At 37.1% G+C, this 15,051-nt stretch overlaps 2 pseudogenes; both read right to left on the minus strand.

The window, feature by feature from the left end:
• Positions 1–6,073: 6,073 nt before the first annotated feature.
• LOC149190463 (PH, RCC1 and FYVE domains-containing protein 1-like) lies at positions 6,074–13,141 on the minus strand (annotated as a pseudogene).
• Positions 13,142–13,275: 134 nt separating this feature from the next.
• On the minus strand, positions 13,276–14,633 carry LOC149190464 (PH, RCC1 and FYVE domains-containing protein 1 pseudogene; annotated as a pseudogene).
• Between the last annotated feature and the right edge of the window lie 418 nt (positions 14,634–15,051).

Raw genomic sequence — 15,051 nt, forward strand, 5'->3', positions numbered from 1 at the left:
GGAGGTCCAACTTCAGGTATAAGAGTGATGTCAGGGGGGGGGGATCCAGGAGAGATGGAGTGGTGTCAGAGAGGGTGTGATCTGGTGAGTGAGAGGAGCCGGCCAGAGAGGAATGGAAGGGAGTGTCATCGATTCCATTTATTATACTAGCAATCGGAATTTCATTTAAACCATCAAAATCATGCAAATTAGAGGGATTACGAGAGGTGAAAATCATACCCGAAGAAACCATCGCCCCAGCAGCCGCTCTTGCCCTAGTGAGAGGAGGAGAGGGAGGTCGAAGAGGAGGCCTGTCGCGTTTCTTCGGGGTCCCCTGAGAGTGAGCCATGTCTGCTTGAGATGGATCGACTTGGTTCCCTTCTTCTTTGCTAAGGGGTTGCTCCCCCGGTCCTGAACTGTCTTTGGGGGAATTGTCCTTCCAGCTTCTGCCCTTCCTTTGTTATTAATGAGAGGGAAATCCTTATAGAGATGCCCAACCTTGTGGCATCTCCTACATCTGAAGGAAACCCCTTCATGGTCCAGATTTTGCCGCTGAGAGAAATTCTGCCATTGAATTGTGATATATTCCTTAAGCCCATCACTAGTATCAATGTGTACCAAAATTCTTGCATACGCCATCCTTCCTGTCGAGAGGTAGGATTTATCATACTCCAGGTAAGTTCCCAGGAAGCTCCCTATACGCCTAAAGATGTCCTCTGAACAAAACTGTAATGGCAAGCCAGGTAGTCTAACCCAGAGGGGGCTTGCTTCAAGTTGTTCTCTTCCTGGGTCGAATAGTGGTGTCCACCTTCGAAGGAGCACCGGTGCTTGTTCAAGATGCCAAACCGCTGAAAGTACCAAGTTGGTGTGCTCTGCCTTGGTGAAGCGGAGCGTGAACCATCCTCTGAAAAAGGTTTGTACCACCAGTGGTTTAGCCAGATGATGTCCCCAAACCTTCGCTGCCCACTGCTTCAATCTAGTGGCGCTATAGAACCAGTCCCTGACTCTTCCTACCAACACGTGTTCGGTTGTGTCCATTGCCTTGCTCCACTGGAAATCCTCGCCTAAACTCAGGAATACCTCCAAAGCCTTTGGTTTCAAGACCCTTGGTTTCTTTGCTTTCTGGGTTCCTTCATCAGGTGTGGAATTCTGATGGATGCCTTGGGTAGGGTTAGACTCACGTGCAGGGACATCCAAATGGGGTTCGGATGGGAAGACTCCTGAAATGGGGGGAATCTCAGTAATATTTCTAGATGGGGGGGCCGATGAGGGCGGCATAGGATGCCCTGAATCAAAAGCGGCAGGATCGTTGGTGATAGCTGCCGAAAGGGCACGGGAACTGGCGGAGGATGGGAAAGATGAGATACCCTCTGAGGAGATGCCCAGGTTGGGTTCTAGTGTTTGATCCACAAAATTTAGGGTAGATGGAGATAAGGGCTGAGCAGTGAGGTCTGGTATGGAGGGGGAAGCCTCTGAGAGTGTAGCCACTGAGCATGAAGGCCCTGAGATCGAGGGTAGCGAGGCAATGGTGTCAGAGAAATCACAGTCGTAAGGGTAGCTGCTTGCCGGGTTTACTTGGTGAGATGTCTAGATGGAGGTACTCGCTAGTGGGTCTTTCGAGTAGTTTACTAGGTCCTCCATAACCGTCATTATTTTCCTACGCCAGTTGCCTTCAGAAACCAAGGATGCCTATCGCTGTAGTGACCGGGTAATAGGCGGGTTACAGTCGAGGAGGGTGAGGGTAAAAACAAGGCAGTAAGTATGAAGGAATGACCGTAACGGCTCAATGGGAGCGGAGGGTGAGTTACCAGGGCTGGTGTACGGGAGGACGGTGAGGAGCTGGTGCAGATGCAGATGGTTGTAGATGCTGAGAAAGTTGCAGAGTCCAGTCGAAACCCTAACCCCAGCTGGTTCTCCATTCCATCTCCGCCATCTCTCCAAAGATCACAATGTCGCGTAAGGAAATAATTGTTAGAATATAGTTGTTAATATTGAATTAAGGAAAATAATTAATCAAAAGAAGTTTTTTAATCAAATGAATATCTAATATTAAAATAATATTTAGGTCAAACCTAAATTATCGAAACAATTAATAAAACAAAATTAATATTTGGGTCAAACTTAAATATATAAAAAAATAAAAATAAAAATAAAAATTGTCAAACTTAAAAGTAAATATTTGGGTCAAACCTAAATAATCAAAACACTAAAACAATTAATAAAATAAAAAAATATTTAGGTCAAACTTAAATAATCAAAACAATTAATTCTAAAAACTTAAAAATAAATTAAAATAATAAATGTTCAAACTTAATATATATATATATATATATATATATATATAATTAAATAAATAGCTAAATAAATAAATAATGAAGAAAATAAAGTAATTAATCATTTATTAGTAGTCAATATAAAAAACAAATAAATAATAAAAATTAAGAAATTAGGAAGTCAAGTCTTACTAGCACAATTGGTTGAGGATGGGCCTTGTGAGCAAGGTGATCTAGGATCAAACCTCACTGAGGTGGTTGTGCCCATGCTAAAAGAAATCCATACAACTAAGGGTTGGTGTGGCACCCTGGGTGACTTTTACAGGGATCACAAACAACTTGACAAACAAACAAGAACTACTTTAAAACAAACAAATCCAGTGACTAAAAATTAATCATTTAATAAGTTATAGATTCAAATGACATTTAAATATAATTCAATAACACTTTTCTCAAGAGCTACTTTAACAAAAACAAATTGAGTGACTACAAATGAATCATTTAATAAGTCATAGATTCAAATGACATTTAAATATAATTCAATAACACTTTTCTCAAGAGATGCTTTAACACAAACAAATCCAATGACTACAAATGAATCATTTGATAAGTTATAGATTCAAGTGATATTTAAATATAATTCAATAACACTTTTCTCAAGAGTTACTTTAACACAAACAAATCCAGTGACTAAAATGAATCATTTAATAAGTTATAGACTCAAGTGATATTTACATATAATTTTTATTTAATAGAATTTTTATTTTTAATAATTTAGTAATATTTTAAAAATCAATCAAGATTAATAATAAATAACTAATATACCATGGGTTAAAACTGATATATTAAATAAATATAAGTTACAAAACCATCAATTATAACTAAACCATTGGCAACAACACTTTTCTCAAGAGCTACTTTAACACGAACAAATCTAGTGACTAAAAATGAATCATTTAATAAGTTATAGACTCAAGTGATATTTAAATATAATTCAATAACAATTTTCTCAAGAGCTACTTCAACACAAACAAATCGAGTGACTACAAATGAATCATTTAATAAGTTATAGATTCAAGTGATATTTAAATATAATTCAATAACACTTTTCTCAAGAGTTACTTTAACACAAACAAATCTAGTGAGTAAAAATGAATAATTTAATAAGTTATAGACTCAAGTGATATTTACATATAATTTTTATTTTAATAGAAATAATTTTTTTTAATAATTTAATAATATTTTTAAAATCAATCAAGATTAATAAAAAATAACTAATATTAATGTAAGACAATTAAATTTGATTATGAAAATTTAATATAGTAATAAATGTATTATAGAAATTATGTATGTGATACATTAAATCATTAAATATTGCATACAAATATAAAGATAAATTATTTGTGAATTTAGGCTTTTGTGATCCATATTATGAATGTTGAGCTATCATATTATGAATGTTGACAAAACCTTTCCCATGTGGTTTTCACTGAAAGATAGATCAACAATTAATGATTTGATTATATTTATTATACAAATTATGTTCATGGTCCATTAAAATAATTAATATAAAATATAACTATATATATATGATTAATAAATTAAAATACATATATATACACATATATATGCGAGAGATAAATTAAACACTTTAACAATAATTATAGTAAATAATAGATATAAAAATGTCCATTTCAATTTATAAGTGAAACTGAAAAATTATAAATAAATAAATCCATAATTAAACACTATAATTTATGAATGGATTAATAATTAATGGCTATGACATTATTTAACAAGATTATGAATTAAGTTTTAGTAGTCTAAGTAATAGATGAAATGGTTCTATTAGAAGTTTTTGTTTTTGTTTTTTTTTTTTTTTTACAACCAACAAAAAATTTTAAAAATCATGTATTTGCTTTGCAAAGATCAAGTGTCTTGTTGTACCTGTTTCTCGTAGGCAGACCTTGGCTACAAAAACTACGCCGAAAAGCCAACTTGACCAGTCTTTAGGTTCAAGCTGGGCCTTGAATCAGAGGGGGCTCCCCCAAATGTTACGAGGCCTTGTTTAACGTTGTTCATTGTCATTGGACAGTATCCTATGAAGCACAATGCCTAGATTTATAATTTAATTTGGGTGGTTGTTGGTGATTACGAATCTCTGTTCATGAATAATCCTTCTTCTGCAGAATCCTTGGTCAAAGTGTCAGCATCTAGTTTGGCAAGATAACATGATTTTTAAAGGATTTGAAAGAAGAATATGAGGGACTTCCTGATAATTAAGTAGCCATACTGTATACTTAATCAACCACGCAAATTTGGATGCGTGTAGAAGATTTCTATAGCCAAACAAGACACATTCAAGAGATGACAGGAGGCAACAATTTAAAGATGTAGAGGAGCTATCTTAGACAGACTGTCCAATAAACTAATCTCTTTAAATGATTATAACTTTGCAGGGGATTTCAGATAGATTAATACTTTATCTATTCTTACCCAAAATCTCCTATGTTACTTTGAACATGTGTAGAAATAAGGTATGAAAACACTAGAAAAACATACAGGAAACACAAGTTCTGTCATGAACTAGAGCTGGAAGACTTCAATTAAGAATTATGTAATCAAAGTTTTACAAAGCTGAAAGGTTTTGGCAACAAAAGCCAACCCTTTTACAATACAAATGAAACAATATATAGAATAAATCTCTCCTAAACTCTTACAATAATTCTTGAATAAAATCCTGAATAATAACTGAAAATAGAATGATATCTCTAATTTATCTGCTGGAAACTTTGAATTGTTTGCAAGTATTGTTCCTTGAAATCTGGAATTGGTTCACTGGTGCTTAATATTCTGCCTTTGTTTATTGAACTGCTTGAGTCAAATTCATTGGAATTGAATTTGGAATGTTCTGCCACTTGTCTCCTTTCTCAAAAGATAAGATCACCCCTTTCCTTAGTAACAAATAAACATTTATAACAGGTTCGTATTTTACTTAAAACATTTATTAAAGATGTCAGAGTATGGCCATTGATGATTAGAATTAAGGGACTGATATTTCAACTTGTAGAAAAGGAGATTTCTTGCCCTATACCAAAATGAACTCAACCCAGTAGTGATAATAGAGTTTAGTCTCTAGTTTGTAGCACTAACTTCTGTAAATTACTAAAGATACTGCCACGTTAAGAACTAAATAGCGTGCACAATAATTGCCCGGTTAACCATCTGACTAGAAACACCATTATCACATGTACTTTTGAGTTTGGTTTATTCCCCCATAGTAAAACCACTAACTGGTTAACAATGGCAGCATCTCTGCATCTCTAATAAGATGCTTAAGCTCCTTAGCAGCAACTTCTTGTCCCTTTGGACCAGCATTTCTCAAGAGCCATAGGAGGGTTGGAACAACATATGTACTTTAAACACAAGCACAAATTTCTTCACTATGAGAACATAAATTTCCTAGCAAAAGTGAAACATTCTCTTTTGATTTCTAGGATCCAGATTTGAGCAGCTAGACAAGTGGAGGTATCCTACTTGCTGCTGTAATTGCCCATTTACTGTCTTCGACTTCTACAGACAAAATAGAAAGCAAAGCAACGACATGCTCTTGTTGTTACTCAGTAGATAGGCCAAGGAATGAGATTAAAAATTGATTTCCTTCTCACCCCTTAGACGATAGTCAAAGATCTGAATTGACAGAACATAGGTTTCTTAATAAGTGCATGAGTTCTTCTTGTATCTCACAACTAGCCATAGTCACCAGCCCAACCAACATTTTTTTTTTTTTGCTTTAGCATGTAGACAACCTATAGATACCTCTAGAAAATTTCTTGGCTTAATGTATCATTCGCCTTCTTCTTATTATCGACCAAAAGTTTTGAATTTAGGCCTGAATTTTTTGGAGTTGGGAGTTGTAGACTGAGGTGGACGGGAACGCCTTGAAATTAGTGATAAAACCCGAGAAACAATTCTAGACACAAGAAGAGATGCAGATATATTTTTTTTGGAAGAACCAAAAATGGGACTCATGGGTACTGAAATATTTGTGTCCCCCCACGGTGTATTGCTATTCGGAATTGGAGATACTCGTCTGCTATAGAATTCCATCTTCCTATTTCTTCTAAAGGCGTATCTACTCAGAGTTTGTTTAGATGATTCCATGTTAGAGAACTTGGAAAACTGTAAAGGTGTTTTTGCATCAAACTTTTCTTGTTTCTCCTCAGAAACATGGGAATGTTGATTGACATTTCCTCTTTTGAACCCCAAAGTGTTGTATATTAAACCAGCTTCAATAGCCTTCAACTTGATATAACAATTATCACAAACATGAAATGTCTTGTGAGGATTTGGAGTTAAAGAATCCTCGAAGGACTTCTCGACACTACACGCATGGCAGAAAACAAGCCCATAATTATAGCAATTGTGACGTTGTCTTGAAAAACCAAATGGAAGATGACAACCTGAACACATAGATTGGTCAGCACTTGATACCCACTTATTACCACAAATAGTTGATGTGAAACTAGAACCGCATGCTACACTTTTGACTTGTTTGCTTGTTAATGCTTCAACGAAAGTTGGAGAATTTCTATCTTCAATGTCACCATGACTTAACTGTCCATTTCCTCCCTTTCCCCATGTGTACACTTCTGATTTTGATGTCATAACTACAACATGGCCACAAGTTATATGCTCTACATATTCATTATGAAGCTTACCTTCCACACATATTGGAAGCTTCCCAACAGCTTGAGGATTTCCCAATTGACCATTAACAGGGCTACCCATTATATATACATGCCCCGAGGTTGTGAGAGCCACCGTAAGGCTATGCCCACATGCTACTTGTTGGAAATTAGGTTTAATAAGTGTAGCTACACAGGTTGGAATGAGTCTGGAATTTTTTTCTCCTTGCACAAGCAAGTGGTAATGACCACAATGGTGTTTGTGAATCGTTCTTCAGAGATTTTGAAGTCAGCATTGATGAACGCAATCTTTCTTGCTCCCCAGATGATATATCTAGGATACCAAACTCTGTATCAATAAATTGTAATGGATCATACGTAGGAAGCATAGATATTAGGAAAAAGTCATATTTCAGATGTCTGCAATCCCAGACATAGTTCTTTCACGATCAAAATAGATAGTATGAGAACAGAGATGTATCACCCTACTCCATGAGATTCTTCACCTTTGGTATAAAACCCAGAGAATTCTTACATTGTTGACTCTAGATGGCTATACTCACAAGAGGCATTGTGAACAAATATCCAATAATAGGTCAACTATGCAGTGTGCACTCCAGGAGATGCACAACCCGTGGATGGTAGGAATCTCACCACCCAAACTCTTGCCCTTGGTTGTTGGCATAGGTAACTATTGCCAACATTGTTGGTTAAGGGCTTTGTATTTGACAAAACACTACTCAACCTGTTGTACTGAAAGCATAAGTTGATGTTTTTTTGGGGGGGGAGTGGGGGCTGCACATGGTAAGTAGTTTTCAACCTGGGGGGACCGAAATGCTCCAAATGATGCCATGTGATCACAGGTGTTTTTTTCAAAACAAGGCTTCTGACCCCCCCCCTGCTGTTAAAGATCTAATGATCTTGGGGGTCCAAAATGGAATGAAAACCGTTAATTTCGTAGTGACAAACTATACCATTAAAAACTGCTTGGACATTATCCTTGCCCTTCCTTATCTTGACGCTTGTTATATTTGTCTTTGACTTATATGCTACTTTGACTTTGAAGTTTAGCTCTCCATGAGAGTTTTATCCCATATGTACAAGGTGAGGAATATAGATGGTGTTTATATACACCATTGTATTCAATATTTGTAAAGGCGTGGTTGAATGAAATGCATGCCCTTGTGGGCTCCTCCCATGCTTTGATTTGTGTATGTCATTGACTAGTTTCTGACTTGCCTTGCTTTTGGTTGGTAGCAGACTTGACTTCGGTGTTTGATGGGCTTAAATTTGATGTCAAACTTAAAGATTGGGTGACAAGCCCAACTTTTTTTTTCAAACAATTTTTAATTTTAAATAAAAATAATTCTAATAAAAATATAAAAATATAATTTTATATTTTTAATAAAATTAAGTATTTAAAATATTCAAAATTAGTCGAGCAACCATGTTTCCATGAAATTTTATATATGCCCAAAGATTTAGCTAAAAGGTAGACTGGGTAAAATAAAAATAAAAATTGTAACTTTCCGGGTGTCAGAAAAAGCTACAACATCGGCTCCAACTAGGGACTACCTTCCCTTGTGGGACGTAGAGAACTAGTAGACCAGCTGATCCGGGTCCGAGTGTGACAAAGGACCCTTCCAAGACCTTTTACTTTCGTGATGTGTTAAATTGCATTTTTAAAAGAACATAAATGAATACATCTGCATGCTGTAAAGGAGAGAAATATGACATTCATCAACACATGAAAACATAAGCCATTAATAACGGAGTTCATCTAGGAGGGATTACGTCTCCGGGCCCCAGTGTCAAGATGGTGTAGGCCGCTGCATTAAGTGTTGTCAATAGCGATGATGTACATAAGAGGTTACATCTCTATCATACAAGGAAAATTCCCTCACGTAGGAGTGGTGCCAAGAGATGTTCTGCTATAGGAACCCTCAGTCAAAAAGGATTCCTATCAGTATGACATAAACTCATGCATGATGAGAATGAGCATCTCGCTGACATGGCATAAAAGGGATTTCAATGTAATCATACATGGAAACACATGAGTATCCCATCAACATAACGACCAAGGGAACTCAAACAAAACATGACGAATCATGACAACAAGTGCATCCCACAAATGATTTTGCATCACATCAAGCAGGAATTATGAGACAAGTAAGAAATAAGATCCCACATCAAACATCAAACTGGGATCTGTGCAGCACAATGCATAGAAAAAAGAAGTACATGAACACATTGCATATACCTCACATCCCGAGCCATCTGAAGGAAAGGATGTCAAACTGCTGAAGTTTGTCGTACCATCAATCTCGCGGCATGGAATGGCTGCTTGCACATGAATGCTGACACCTGCACTCCACTTTGAAAAGTGATTGAAAAATGAAATGAGAAAATGGAAAATCTGAGTACACCGTCAAATTTTTGGCATCGAATAGTGCAAAATCGACTGTCAAATTTCTGAATTATGAGAAAATGAAAATCTGGGGCTCAAGGAATCTTTTAGATTCCCCCTAGATTCCTTAAAGATTCCCTCTTCCAGGTCCTCTGTAAATCTGCTGCCAAGATCAGGAAACTGACTACGCCATCGGGTTCGTGTCGCTGAGAGGTGTAAGATCGACATAAAATTTGTCCAATTTGGACACTGCAAAAATTTCACCCTCAATCATGGTCCCCCCTGCAATAAATAAATTAAAAAAATTATCGCCTCGATTTTCGTGTGCACCCCTACTCCTCCATGCCTGGGTGCACTGACAAATGACGGGTTTATATAAGTTTTTGGTGGCGGATTAAACAAGAAATGCTGTTTAGGCGGATTGGTATGAGGAGGTGATTAGTAAGGAGGAGGTCGGGTGGTCAAACGCCGACCCCTCCATTTTAATACCCTTATTGTTTTATAAAACCGAAAATTTATTTCTCTGTTGGGGGGTCAGGTCCGCATTGGGCGGCCCACCCCATAACCTCCGTATCTTTTTGGATGGCGTTGTATTAAAATGGTGTGGGTGCATTTATGGTATTAGTGTATGGTTGTTTCATGGGGCCCCCGGTGGGGGCCGGCCCACGTGGGCCGAGCGGGTTCAATCCCCGCTGGCCTCCACATAAAAATGATTAACATATGCTTATGGAAAGCCGTGGGGTGGTGGGGGTGGTGGCCCGCCACCTCCTTTATCTATATATTTTTTAATTTTTAATAATAATAAGGCCATTTCGAAAATTCCAAAATTTGACCGAAGGAATCAAATTAAACATGCCACATATTCGCCCGGAATCTGGCCAGAGTTGGCCGGATTCCGTCCACCGGAAAACTTCCAAATTGTGTCTCCATTAAGCCTGCCCAATCAGCAAAAGTCAACCAAAACTTTGACTGGCTCGTTCTCCCTCATACGAGCTCGGATTGACAAACCATTTGCACCGCTGTGATCAGGACGACGAGATCTACGCTCTGGTCTTGGTTCAAAAGCATTCTGTTCACTTTGATTTTCAAGCTTCCATAAGCCCTCTTTGTCCTATGTGTGTCTCTGGAGCCACCTGGATCACCAGCTACCTTAAGTGTTGAGCATGGAATCATACCATGAAACCATCAACAATTCATCTGTAATCATGTAAAAGTATAACCAATCTCCATGAATCAATCATGTCATTTGAATATCCTGCAACTGCACAGTAAAACTTGTACTTGTGAATTGCAAGCACGTTGAAATCTGAAAACTATACACTATTCCAAAATCTGTCAAACTGCAACTTATTGCTTATTTCAATATTCTTGTTTCAAGTCTCATTTATTTTAGGAAAGAAAATTCTAATTGTAGCAATCTCATCTACAATATGCTTCGTTGAGACTTAAATCAACCCATATACTGCACACCAAAATTGAATAATCTAACACTCACTGAATCTGAAAATAACTAATTCAACCCCACACAACCTTTACCTAACTGAACTAAACATTTGCACTGTTAGGTGTAATCTACTTTCCAATGTAACCAAGTGAGGAGTGGATTTACTAGTTGATCACTTTGCCAACAGTTGAAAACTCGAAACATATTTACAATATAAAACTCAAACCCCATAGGCAACATATAATTACATGTGAACTCAGAAAATTGTATCCTTTTTTGATGTTTGAGACTTCTGGTCATCATCAAGAAGTAGAAATATATGTTGTTGAATGCAACTATTGCTATGAAGAAGAAAAACATACAGTTGCATGCTATTATCATAGCCAGATATGCACTTATCATTTTGAACCAGCTGAATCCGGAAACCAGTGGAATCGCCATATGACAAAGTGGAGTCGCCAGGTGAAAGCAATGCAACCAATATCAACTGTCTAGTCTTTGTTCACCAGCAAAGAGTAGATCTAGTCTTTATCATTCTCCGGGGAAAGACATCTTCGTTACTTCGCTCCCTGACAATGACGCCAAATGTTGTACCTGTTTCTCGTAGGCAGTCCTTGGCTGCAAAAACTATGCTGAAAAACCAACTCGACCAGTCTTTAGGTTCAAGCTGGCCCTTGAACCAGAGGGGGCTCCCTCAAATGTTACGAGGCCTTGTTTAACGTTGTTCACTGTCACTGGACAACAACCTATGAAGCACAATGGCTAGATTTATAATTTAATTTGGGTGGTTGTTGGTGATTACCAATCTTTGTTCATGAATAAATCCCTCTCTTGCAAAATCCTTGGTCAAAGTGTTAGCATCTAGTTTGACAGAATAACATGATTTTTAAAGGATTTGAAAGAAGAATATGAGGGAATTCCTGATAATTAAGCAGTCATAATGAATACTTAATCAACCAGGCAAATTTGGATGCGTGTAAAAGATTTCTACAGCCAAACAAGACACATTCAAGAGATGACAGGATGCAACAATTTAAAGATGTAGAGGAGCTATCTCAGACAGATTGTCCAATAAACTAATCTCTTTAAATGATTATAACTTTGCAGGGGATTTTAGAGATATTGATACTCAATCTATTCTTACCCAGAATCTCCTATGTTACTTTGAACATGTGCAGAAATAAGGTATGAAAACACTAGAAAAACATACAGGAAACACAAGTTTTGTCATGAACTGGAGCCAGAAGGCTTCAATTAAGAATTTTGTAATCAAAGTTTTACAAAGATGAAAGGTTTTGGCATCAAAAGCCAACCCCTTTACATTACAAATGAAACAATATATAGAATAAATCTCTCCTAAACTGTTACAATAATTTTGGAATAAAATCATGAACAATAACTAAAAATAAAATAATATCTCTAATTTATCTGCTGGAAACTTTGAACTGTTTGCAAGTATTGTGCCTTGAAATCTGGAATTGTTTCACTAGTGCTTAATATTCTACCTTTGTTTGTTGAACTGCTTGAGTCAAATTCCTCGATTTTGAATTTGGAATGTTCTACCACTTGTCTCCTTTCTAAAAAGATAAGTTCACCCTTTTCCTTAGTAACAAATAAACATTCATAACAGGTTCATATTTCACTTTAAAACATTTAATAAAGATGTCGGAGTATGGCCATTGATGATTAGAATTAAGGGACTGATATTTCAACCTGTAGAAAAGGAGACTTGTTGCCCTGTACTAGAATGAAGTCAACCCAATACTGATAATAGAGCTTAGTCTTTAATTTGTAGCACTAACTTCGGCAAATGACTAAAGATACTGCAACCTTAAGAGTTAAATAGAGTCCACTATAATCACCCGAGTTAATATGCTGACTGGAAACACCAATATCACATGTACTTTTGAGTTTGGTTTATTCCCCCATAGTAAAATCACCAACTGGTTAACAATGGGAGCATTGCATCTCTAATATGATGCTTAAGCGCCTTAACAACAACTTCTTGTCCCTTTGGACCAGCATTTCTCAAGAGCCACAGGAGGGTTGGAACAACATCTGCACTTTGAATACAAGCATGAATTTCTTCACTATGAGAACATAAATTTCCTAGCAAAAGTGCAACATCCTCTTTTGCTTTCCAGGATCCATATTCCAGCAGCTGGACAAGTGGAGGTATCCCACCTGCTGCTGTAATTGCCCATTTACTGTCATCGACTTTTACGGACAAAATAGAAAGAAAAACAATGACATGCTCCTGTTGTTGCTCATTAGATAGGCCAAGGAATGAAATTAAAATCTGAATTCTCTCCTCGCCCCTTAGATGACTGCCAGAGATCTGAATTGACATAACACAGGTTTCTTAATAAGTGCATGAGTTCTTCTTGTATCTCACAACTAGCCATAGTCACCAGGCCAACCAACATTTTTTTTTTTTTTTAGCTTCAGCTTGTAGCAAACATATGGATACCTCTAGAAAATTGCCTAGCTTAACGTATCATTCACCTTCTTCTTATTATCAAACAAAAGTTTTGAAGTTAGTTCTGAAATATTTGGAGTTGGGAGTTGCAGATCGAGGTGGACGGGGACACCTTGAAATTGGTGATGATGCCTGAGAAACAATTCTAGACACAAGAAGAGATGTAGAGAAAAATTTCTTGGAAGAACAAAAAATGGGACTCATGGGTATTGAAATATTTGTGTTCCCCCATGGTGTATTTCCATTCGGAACTGGAGATACTCGACTTCTATGGAATTCCATCTTCCTATTTCTTCTAAATGCGTGTATCTACTCAGAGTTTGTTTAGATAATTCCATGTTAGAGAACCTAGAAAACAGTAAAGGTGTTTTGGCATCAAACTTTTCTTGTTTCTCCTCATAATCATGGGAATGTTGATTGGCATTTCCTCTTTTGATCCCCAAAGTATTGTATATTAAACCAAATTCAATAGCCTTCAACTTGATATAACAATTATCACAAACACGAAATGGCTTGTTAGGATTTGGAGCTAAAGAAGCCTCGAAGGACTTCTCAGCACTGCACACATGGCAAAAAACAAGCCCAAAATTATAGCAATTGTGACATTTTCTTGTAAAACCAAATGGAAGCCGACAACTTGAACATGTAGATTGGTCAATACCTGATACCCACTTATTAAGACAAATAAATGCTATGAAATTAGAACCACATGCTATACTTTTGACTTGTTTTCCTTTTAATGCTTCAACCAAAGTTGAAGAATTTATATATTCAATGTCACCATGATTTAACTGTCCATTTTCTCCCTTTCCCCATGTGTACACTTATGATTTTGATTTCAAAACTGCAACATGATAAGCACCACATGCTATATGCTCTACAAATTCATTACGAAGCTTACCTTTGACACATACTGGAACCTTCCCATCAGCTTGAGGATTTCCCAATTGGCCATTAACAGGGCTACCCATTGTATATACATGCCCCGAGGTTGTGAGAGCCACCATAAGGCTATGCCCACATGCTACTTGTTGGAAATTAGGTTCAATAAGTGCAGCTACACAGGTTGGTACGAGTCTGGAATTTTTGTCTCCTTGCTCAAGCAAGTGGTAATGACCACAATGGTGCTTGTGAACCGTTCTTCGGAGATTTTGAAGTCAGCATTGATGAACACAATAGTTCCTGCTCCCCAGATGATATATCTAGGATACGAAACTCTGTATCAATAAATTGTAATGGATCATACACAGGAAGCATAGATATTAGGAAAAAGTCAAATTTCAGTTGTCTACAGTCTCAGACAAAGTTCTTTCACGATCAAATTAGACAATATGAGAACCAGAGATGTATCACCCTGCTCCATGAGATTCTTCACCTTTGCTGTAAAACCCACAGAGTCAAATCTTCTTACATTGCTGACTCTAGATGGATCTTCTCAGAAGAGGCATCATGAACAAATCTCCGCTAATAGGTCAACCAGGCAATGCGCACTCTATGAGAAGCATAACTGGTGGATGGTAGGAATATCACCACCCAAATTATTGTCCTTAGTTGTTGGGAGAGGCAATTGTTGGTAGTATTGTTGGTTAAGAGCTTCATATTCGACAAAACTATACCCAACCTATTTCACTGAAACCATAATCTGATTTTGGGGGTGGGCTACACATGGTAAGTAGTTTTCGACCTGAGGGACCGAAATGATCCAAATGATGCCACGTGATCACAGGTGGTTTTTATCAAAACAAGACTTCGGAATCCCCTAGCTATTAAAGCTCAGATGA

Source organism: Pinus tabuliformis, chromosome 3_1, assembly GCF_031772625.1.
Source record: "Pinus tabuliformis cultivar Carrire ecotype Pingquan chromosome 3_1, CPIR1, whole genome shotgun sequence".
Taxonomy (NCBI): Eukaryota; Viridiplantae; Streptophyta; class Pinopsida; order Pinales; family Pinaceae; genus Pinus; species Pinus tabuliformis.